Here is a 10,472-nt window from a genome sequence, read left to right on the forward strand (position 1 = left end):
TAAAGTAAAATTCAGGCCTTTGTTTGTTTTACTCTTGATGATTATGGCTTACAGCTCATGGAAATCAAAAAAATAATTAGAATATTAGTTCTGTTATATTGTAGCTCATTTCTTGGACATGTCTGTGCCTGGTGGCTCTTGATGCACTGACTGCAGCCTCAGTCCACTCCTTGTGAAACTCCCCCAAGTTCTTGAATCGGCTTTGCTTGACAATCTTCTGAAGGCTGCTAATCATGAAAATTAAAACATAAAAGGCTTTTAGTTTTTCACTTTATGTCTAAAAAATCTTTTATTTACACAATATTCTAATTTGTACCTGAGATGTACCTGTATGTTCATATACTATACTGGATTTTGTTAAGAGGCAAACGTGTTTGGATTGTAGGAAGGGCTAAGGTTTTGAACCCCATGTAATTAAATAACAGTCCAATCATCATCAGTCATCTGCAGTAAAGTAGAAACACTTGTATGTTTCTTTTAAATAGAAATTGTGACAAATACATGTCAAAACATAAATGACATAAAGTGTATCTTATCTGGTACTAACCAGTAATATATCACTAAGTATACCTGTATATCCAACTCTGCTTTTCGATAGTCAATCAGGGCCATTACTGCAGTATTTACAACACATTGCAACATTCTTGTGTGATATAACTTACCTCTGTTTACTCATAAACTTGTATGAGGGACATTCCTCTGGTCTCCTCTAAGATTTTAATGAGTATAACTCAAAAGGCCACAACACACAACTCTGCCTGCTGCCAGTCACAAAACCATCTCCAAAGTTTCAGATGCTTCCACACTCAAAACTATTACTCATTTCAGCACAACACAAATCTGTCCTCATTTTTGTTCATTTATTTGATCTTTTCCAGATGCTCCAAAGCTTCCCTCTGTGTCAGTGAGTCCCTCTGCTGAGATAGTGGAGGGCAGATCAGTGACTCTGACCTGCAGCAGTGATGCTAACCCAGCAGCTAATTATACCTGGTACAAGGAGAATGAAGACTCACCAAAAGCATCAGGACAGAACTTCACCATCACTGACTTCAGAGCTGAACACAGTGGGAATTATTACTGTGAAGCCCAGAACAGAAGAGGACGTCATAACTCCATCTTACATCTGATTGTTGTGGCAGGTAAGTTTTCTACATTCACCTGTATACACAGACATTTACTGCACCAGACCTGATTCACATATTAATATGTAAAAATCGACACATTCTCACTCACATAAGAAAATAAAATGTCCTGTCTGTATTTCCTCCATCATGTCAGAGGTGGATCACACTGACTGACTGACTAACAGACAGAATCACCTGGCAAAGTGATTTATTCATATAATCCTGCTAATGAGGGACCTTACATCTGTCTGTATTTTTAGGGAATTCATCAATAATAATGAATATCATCAGGTTGACTCTGGTGGTCTTGATGCTGATTACTCTGCTTCTCCTGAATCTGTGGATGAGGTAAAACAATCACAATCCATCAGTTCAGTCACCGCTCTTTTATTCTTCAAACTTCTTTTAGTTTTAGTTTTGTGAATTTTATCATGTTAAAATTTGTATTTGTTGTTGTTGGACTCAATCCAGGAAGAAGAAAACTCTGAGGTCCACCACAGAACCAAATGAACCTATAGAGGTGAGAGAGAGAGAGACACAAAAGACCTCAAATAAATATTACATATGCTAAACCTGCTCTCGCCTCATGTAGCTACATGGTAGAAGATCAGAGACCTCTTAAAGATATCACATGATAATAGTTTAGCATGATATATATATATAATTCTAAATGAATAGTGATACAAGATGATTATATGGTGTAAATCAGAACTGAGCCAGAACATTACAGTAAATTAAAAAAGAAGAATCTTGTATATTTCTGAAAATCAACAAAAAGATGCTTTGTGCTGAGCAACATGTCTACATGTGTGCCATCTATATACCTTAATTAGAATCCCCCTACTACAACCCAGATATTTTCTCTATTCTTGAGGAAGAAATTAACCATTATAAAACCACAGGAAATGTGTTAATCTGTGGGACTTGAACACTAGAACAGGGGATAGCCTATTTGAACCATGGCTATGAAACTGTTTTCTAGCTTTCAGCGTAGCTCTTCTTTATTGCTTTGACCTCTATAATCAGTGTGTTCCTGGCCCGGTTGTACAGGACTCTGTTCCCACTTCTGAAGGCCTCCTCTTTGGTCTGACGAAGCTCCCTGAGTTTCTATGTGAACCAGGGTTTTTGGTTGTTGTATGTGCGGAAGGTTTTAGTCGGCACACACATGTCCTCGCAAAAACTGATGTAGGATGTCACAGTGTCAGTTAGTTCGTCCAGTCAGTGGCTGCAGCCTCAAAACTACTTCAGTCAGTGCAGTCAAAGCAGACCTGTAACTCCAGCTTTGACTCGTTGGTCCATCTTTTCACAGTCTTTACAACAGGTTTAGCAGATTTCAGTCGCTGCCTGAATGTCGGCATAAGATGTGTCGGGATAGTGACTGCGAACCCAGCTTGCAAAACAAGTAGCCAACATAGTCTTTAATTTCTTTTTTCGTATAGAAGTACAAGTATAAAGGTAACACTTTCTATGAAGGTCATCGCTATAATGACTTATACATATATTTATAACACGATATAATGTGTCCATAAGACATTATAACAATTGTTATAATCACTTACAAACATGCATTAGGCGCTATAGCAAAGTTCATAATGTATTATGACCTTTTGATTTAATGTTTTATAACTAATAGTAATACCAGTTTATATCAATGCAAGAATCTCTGACCATGTTCCATAACACATTATAACCACCGACTCTGCCTCGTTATGAATACACTTTAGTCACCATTTACAATTAGTGATATAAAATGGAATAATAGCTTATAGTAATGTTTAATGTTATATAGCATGTCTTTGTTTGCTTTAAGTAAAGTGTTAAAATATCTATCCCTGTATAATATATTACAGGTGGACATAATATGAACTAATTATAAGACCTTCTAACACGTAATTGTTTGCTTTAAGTAAAGTGACACACATTTTGCGCAGGAAAACAACTTTTATTTATGTTTCTTCACTTTATGAACAATCTGTATGAATTTCGAACATTTTGCAGTTTAGCACAAAAACAACATAATTACATCAAGAAAAGTCGTTGTCAGGGTGGTGAAAGATCGCTGAAGAGAGACCTGTTGCCGACCAACATCATGTAAGAAGAGGCTCAGATGTTGTCACAGATGAATGGCGAGCCTATGGACAGGCCCTAACAGATGCAGTGGACGATTAAAGACAACCACTTCACAAAACGTAGCCTATAAAAGACATTTTAAAGTAATTGAATGGGAATACTGTTTGGGCAGTAGGAATGAAAATCTCTTGGCACCTCACAATTCGATTTGATTACAATTCAGAGGGCAGCGATCCATCTTGATGCATCTTTTTTCTGTGTAAATTCTGGATAATTACTAAACATTTCGTTTACACATTAAAATCCAAAAGAAATGTCTCCTCAATTGCTTTAAAGGACTAGTTTACATCCCTGATTTACTTTAGTAGCCTCAGCTCCTCCGTGGTCACCAGCGTCCTACTTTAACAACCAGTTGTCTGACTCCTCTGGACACTGAAATATAACACTGGTCTGTAAAGAACGGTTTTGGCTGCAGTGTACGTAACGTTAGCTAAATTAGTAACGGAGTAATGTTAATTAGTTGCGTGTCATTAATACCTAACTTGTTGAGCAATGAGAACAGCAGGTTTAAGCTAAACTGTGTTTAACTGTGTCCCGTACACATACTGTCCATCCTGCTAGTTAAGTTAAATTATATTTCAGTGTCCAGAGGAGTCGGACAACTGGTTGTTACATTGTGACCAACATATTTTTAAATATAGTGAGTACTAATATAAAAATCTACAATTTAATTTTTTTTCTCTCACAATGCAATAACTATAACCCATTATTCTGTATGGCAGGGAAATTTGGGGACCACAACTAAATATTGAATTTGACAAATGGGACAAAACAATTGTAGAATCTTTTTCCACAGCGAGTTCTGTAAGAGCATCCTACAGGTGCAGAGAAAAACACCAAATAATCTGTGTAGAGCAGAGCTCGGCCAATAATTAAATTTTACAATCGCTTAAAATCAGTTAACCCCCAGACATATCATCACAAAGCCCTAACATACCAGGAGCTGAAACCAGAGAAGAGTCCCATCAGCCAGCTGGTCCTCAGGCTCTCTGCAGTAACAAGTCCCCAACAGCCTCAGGACAGCAACACCAACTCAAGCAGACCAAATTATCAACAAGCAAAAAGAATAATATACTGAATACTGGCAAGAAACAACCAAAACACAAAGCAAATTACAATGTTATCTGACCCTAAAAAGAGAATTCACACTGGCAAATTAGCTGAGCACAGTAAACTAAGAAAAGTGTTGACAACATACAGCCTGGCCAAAGAAAAGGGCTACCAGAAGAAGAGAGACTGCTCCCAGTTTGACAGAGAACATGTTGAGACAGAGCTGCACTTTCTAACCTCATGTCCTAAATATAAAACCTTAAAAGAAAAACACTTCCCAAACATTTCCCAAATCTACCTCAAGTTCATTATAATACAATTATATCAGACAGACAGAAACTCTCTTATTTACTTTGGAAAATGCCCAAATGCCAAATCATGGCAGCAAAATTTATCTCCTCATACTACAAACTGAGGACAACCAGTGGAAACTCAGACTAGACTGATAGACTAGATTGTACACTAATATTATATTATTATTAGTTTAATCATTATTGTTTGTAATTTTAAAAGAGGAGGCTAAGCATTTGGTCAAAAAAATAATTCACTTTTAAACCTGATTTGATGTTTTATGAATTCTAATTATATGCAGGTTTAATGAAAGAGGTTCATTGAGCCTCATTTTGTCGTCTCTCCCATCAGTTAAACTCTGATCCTGTGTATGAGAACATCTCAGACTTTAAGAGTGTCACTGCAGCACAGACAGAAGACACAGAGCAGCAGGAAGACATGGTGTGAAGTCCAGTCAGGTTAGAGCCTCCTGCATCCAATAAAACAGGCCGACTTCAGATTTACAGTGAAATTTAAAACTCTAACTTTACTTTAAGTTTTATGTGATTTTCTTCAGATGCAGTTGAACCAGACTCATGGAAACAAAGTAGGACGACTGAAATATCAACGCAGAGATCGAAGCTGTGGAGGAAGTGGATCCATTTACCTACAACTCCAAACGTTTTCCTTTTCAGTTTCCAGTAGCAGCAGCAGGGTGGAGTCAGCAGCACAGACAGCAGCCGCATGTAGCAGAAAGTTTAGAAGAAGGTGGTGTTGGCAGGTTGAACTGAATCATGTCGACGTTTCAGACGTGATTTATTGTTTAGATCAGCGGATAGTCAGGTTGTCTGTGACTTATCTTACTGCTTAAACTATAATGTAAGCTTATTATTTCCAGTTAGTTATATTAGTTAGTATATTACAGAATGTGAGGACTGAACTGTGAAGTTTTTATGGAAAATGTTATTTTGAACTGAACAAAATAAACAACTTCTGTGTTTGCACCTGTCCTGGTTGAAGTCTGTTCAAAACAGAGACAGTGAACTGAAAGCATCACATTTAACTCCATATACACTATTTCACACATTGCAAGTAGCACACTTTGCTAGATGTTACTTTTTCTAAGAATTCCTGTGGCTGATTCAAATTAACAGCCAGCTTCCACAACAAGTGATGGACCTGTTGGACAACTCTGTAGTTGGAAACATTTGTGTGATAAAGGTTTGGATTTCAGCTTGTCTGCTAATTTTTCATAACATATGTTATTTACCAGCTTTAAATAAAATTAAAATGTGTTCTTTTGCTTTGGCTTATTCTTCACATTCTCAGTTCTTGTCACTATGAGGATGAAATGTGCCACAGTGTAATAGATGATTTGGGATGTTGCTGATGAGGATGCACAGACAGTTTAATGAAGAGGAGCTTAACCTAACTTTGAGCTGCAAATGTCAATTTAGTCCATTTTTGGTGTCATATATGGGAGCAGAGCAGGTTGAGGTTAACTAAATGTGAAGCCTTTCAGAATAAAAGACCATCATTGATAGCTTATGCAAAACCAATCACAAAAATCTAAAGTTTGTTGCTATTGTGATATGTCAAAGATGTCGGTCCCCAATATCTGCATTGACACTTTCTGAACTTTATCTGGACCTCTAATACTTAATGAATTAAATGTCCAGGGTAAACGAGCTAAAATGCAAATAATTTTGTGTAGAAGTGAAAATAAAGCAACAAAGGTAGATTTGAGTAAACATTCAGTGATGGATGGTAAAATGTTTTAGCGTCCTGATTCAGTATCTGTGATGTTTCACTGTCCTCTAGTGGGGAAGCTTCAGTGTGGCCCATTCAGGCTTCATCTCTCTGCTCCCTCTGCTGTCTGTTTTAAAGAGTCAGTTCATCCAACTTATAAAAAGATATATATTCTCTCTTACCTCCAGGGGTCTCTAGCCATACATTGAGTTTAAGTTGTTACTGTGAGGTTTGGATGTTTTTTCAAATGTTAGGTGACTCATTCTCTGTGTTTTAATACTAATTTAAATCTAGGACATCTCTACACACAGTTTAACCAAATGAACCACCTAAATAAGTCAAAGTCATTAAAACACTTTTTTCATAATCAACATCATTATACCACTGTTGTGTGTCCGTACCAGATCCTACCAGTCCGCTTGATTATGTGTTACATGCTCATGTTTGGTAAACACTAACAGCATGTGAGTTTCTCAGGTCTCAGTGTTCTGTATGTCTCAGCAAAGAGAAGCAACCTGACTGAAAAGTGAACAGAGAAGAAAGAAACCAGGAAAAAAACATTCTGATTCATAAATTATTGTTTTCCCTTCTTATAATTAACTCTGCTTTTCATCAAGTGTAAAACAGCCTCATTCACAGGTTCAATGTATTCCTGTTCCTTCACTGCACCTGCAGACTGTGTGACATCCTGCCTCAGTTCACACAGAGATAAAGAGTCAGAATGACTGTGAGTGAGTTGCAAACTGTAATTGTTAAAAAACATTTCCTTATCATTCATTCTGTCTAATCCTTCTTCTCTCTGACATGTTTCTCAGCACTGCTGTATCACTGTCACTTACAGAATGACAGTGAGTGAGAGAGATTCAAAATGTAATTGTAAGACAAAGTTTATTTACGTTCTGATTTCTGTGATTTTAATTCATTGTTTCTGATCTACTTTTCTTACATGTTTCTCTATACTGAATAAACACTGAGCTCAGCATGTGACTTTTTACATCCCATTCTTCTGCATCTCTGTGAACTCATACTGGTATAAAGGTTTTTTCACTGTCTAAAGATGCACTTGAAGTGTCAAGTGATGCATCAAACCAACTTTTACATAATGCTTAAAAACATAATTTGTTTTCTCTTTTTGAATGGTCTTTTCTTGTGTCAGTGGTAAGCAGCAAAACAGGTTTAATACCAACAGGTCATAAGACTATTTTCTTATTCTCTATAGTTGTAAAATGTCAAACTTTATTTTGCTAACTTGCATTCAGCTCATCATGTATATTGATGATCTCAAGAAGTTGGAAAAGCTAGAGCAGATTATAAATAAACAACACCCAAAAGGCTAAACTTGCTAAAGAAATGTACTGGGGAATTTTGATGCACTGCACAATGATTTTATATTCATGGCACAGTATTCAAGCTGTTTTGCACCTCACCTAAACCTTATAATGACAGGGAAACCCTGATCACATTACCTCAGAGTCATTATAGATAGGATTGTGCATGTTTGTCTTTTGTGTCTTAAATGACACAATGCACATTTTGAACTTTGACTGCCGTGTGCACAAGCGAGCTTGCAAGTAAATAATAATAAAATAGGATTTATAGCACAGCGGTGCAGTCGTCACGGTGTGTCTGAAAGGCCCATAAGCTTGTACCTGATGTCCTCAACCCTGGACAAGACATGCGGCTTAGTAACATTAGGCTACTTCCAATAAATGTAGCTAACGTTACATAGCAGCCAAAAAACGTGCTGTTAGCTTTCCTGCTCATCTTCCAGACCAGAGTCTGAAGCCCAGGGAAGATGTTTGCTAGCGTCAACGGCAAGTTCGAGTGAATTGGATATTGGAAAGATTTCCAATCTGGCCACGTAAATTATGATTTTGGGTCTCTTTTGACTGTGTATAACTGAGCAAGACTTTGTGTTTGGACTTCTCTGTGCCTGTGTTCACCCTGCTTTTATTCAGAAAAGACATAAAGCTTTAAATAATTAGAACAGACAGGTAACACGTGGGAGAAGAATGATACATGTAGCGCTCCTACCCTCTAGCAAGTGTGTATGGGCAGGGCCCTGAGTTCTTTTAGTCAGTCACTGTCTACTGGAGCGAAGTGTCGATGCCCATGAGCGGGGACAGACAGGAGCAAAAGAGATGAGCCTTCGGCGTCCTTTTCCCACGTGGCCAGAGAAACTCTGAGCAGCCTGGTAGCTCAGAGCGCTATCTGGTTTTCTTCAGCGTTTCCTCGTTGAAAACATTGTATAAGTCCACTTGATTAGCTTTGCTAGCTAACTGAAGATATACTGTCCGTTCACTTTTCCAATGAATGTACTATGTAGCTTACTGTGCTTTTATTTAGCCAGCATTACATACCCCGTGAAACAGTCAATCAAGACTCCTCGGTGGATTCTTCGACTTCCCACGAACTAGCAGACATAATCCCACAGAATGTCGAGTAGACAATCCCGAAATTAGCCCACAGCTTGGTATGAACGTTAGTTAAGACTTCTCACTTTACTTCGTCTGCAAAGCTAACACAGTTCTCCGAACTCTTTTTTCCTCGTCTCTGTCCATCACTCCGCTCACACACTCACCTCGCCCCTCCCGCACCTGCTCATGCACTCCCCTCATGCCCACTCGAATCACCCAATCAAAACCGACTCCTAGACTCCAGCACAACCACCACAGATAGACAAGTTGCATATACAACCCATTAACTCGTCATAACATGTTTTTTTAACTAAACATTATCTTTTAGTTATTTATCAAATAACATGTGCAACATACAACAGTTTTAACAAAAATACATCACCATATTTTTACCATCAATATTCCATGACTTTTAATATCAAATTTACTTATAATAAACTCTTTTAACCCAGTATACTATTTATTCTGGGTTACATACAGAACAATCAAGTATTTTATGTACCACTTTTCTCTGCTCTATCCCAGTAAAGTGTGTAAAATGTCATTTTATTCATTTCATTTTGGATAACTTGTGTGTTGAACGTAAGCTGTACTTGCAGTTATTTTAAGAAGAACGCACCAAAGCAGAAACACCCAGAGGAAACAAATATTCATAACATTATAATATGATAAACACCTTATAAAATTCTCTGTTCCAGTTCAGGTTCAGGAACTTTTTATGACAAAGACTCCAAATAATTGGTCAGATAATTGAGGATTTTGAAGCTTGTCCAGGGTAAGTTTCCCCAACATATTGGTAGTAGAGCTGAACAATTACTTGCTTTCAATTAATTACTAATTACCAATAATTACTTGAGATAATCATGATTAACAAAGTTTTAATTATACAGAGCATCTGACTCGTTTTAAACAGTCATGCAGTTACAAATTCATTCCATTGTCATCCTTGTGTAACAGACTCTCTTGTCAATCACAAGCATCATTCGCAGGCTCGGATTAAGAAGTCAGAGGCCCCTGGGCACAATGTCTTTTAGGGCCTCCACCCGCCGACCCACACACACATGCGCACAATCAAGATTTTGAATTATTATTTGTTGGAAACACCTCAAGTTAATACAGGACTGATTTATCTGCTGGACGATATTATCGGCCAATATGAGCTAATTCCATTTAAATTGGTATCTGCGTTTCTAACAGCCGATTAATGACTATTAAAAAGAAACGGAGAGCAGATCTTTCAATCATACATGATGGTGTGACGCCCCTGTGTGGCTTGACTGTGTATATGTGCCGCATAGTGTCCCGGAAGGTGCTCTGCAACTCCCCTGTACACATCCTCCATCATACAGGATTGGTGATAACAGCACCGCAAATCCACCACATAACAAAGCAATCAGCTGACCAGAGTGAGCAGAGCATACAGAACCAATTACATTACATTAACATTATCTAGCTACTCTTTCAAATGTGCAAAGGTGTGAAATCTTAAAGTTGTAGACAGTCATGTAGTAGTTGAGAAATGGTTTCCTGTAGCTAAAGACTGCTGGTTGTGAATATGCTTATTCTCTCTCACTTTCTCTGCATGTTCTAGCAAATATTTGATGTGCAGTTGTTTCCATGTTCAGTTGTTGAGACTGTAATCTAATTTTTTTTAACATAATCCATTTAGGAAAAGGTATTATAGCGTACATACACAACAGCTCTCAATATCGTCTCTACAGGATTCACAACT

The 10,472-nt window shown here is 37.6% G+C and overlaps 1 long non-coding RNA gene across 1 annotated transcript; it reads left to right on the top strand.

Moving 5' to 3' along the window:
* The first annotated feature begins 1,324 nt into the window (after positions 1–1,324).
* Positions 1,325–5,480, top strand: LOC119899193. Its single transcript, XR_005443743.1, has 4 exons — positions 1,325–1,472; positions 1,596–1,644; positions 4,947–5,053; positions 5,152–5,480. It is a non-coding gene; the product is annotated as an uncharacterized LOC119899193 (long non-coding RNA).
* The last annotated feature ends 4,992 nt before the right edge of the window (positions 5,481–10,472 follow it).

This window comes from Micropterus salmoides, unplaced genomic scaffold (genome assembly GCF_014851395.1).
Source record: "Micropterus salmoides isolate LMB-PRFRI ecotype aquatic unplaced genomic scaffold, ASM1485139v1 Ms_hic_scaffold_1, whole genome shotgun sequence".
In the NCBI taxonomy this organism is placed as follows: Eukaryota; Metazoa; Chordata; class Actinopteri; order Centrarchiformes; family Centrarchidae; genus Micropterus; species Micropterus salmoides.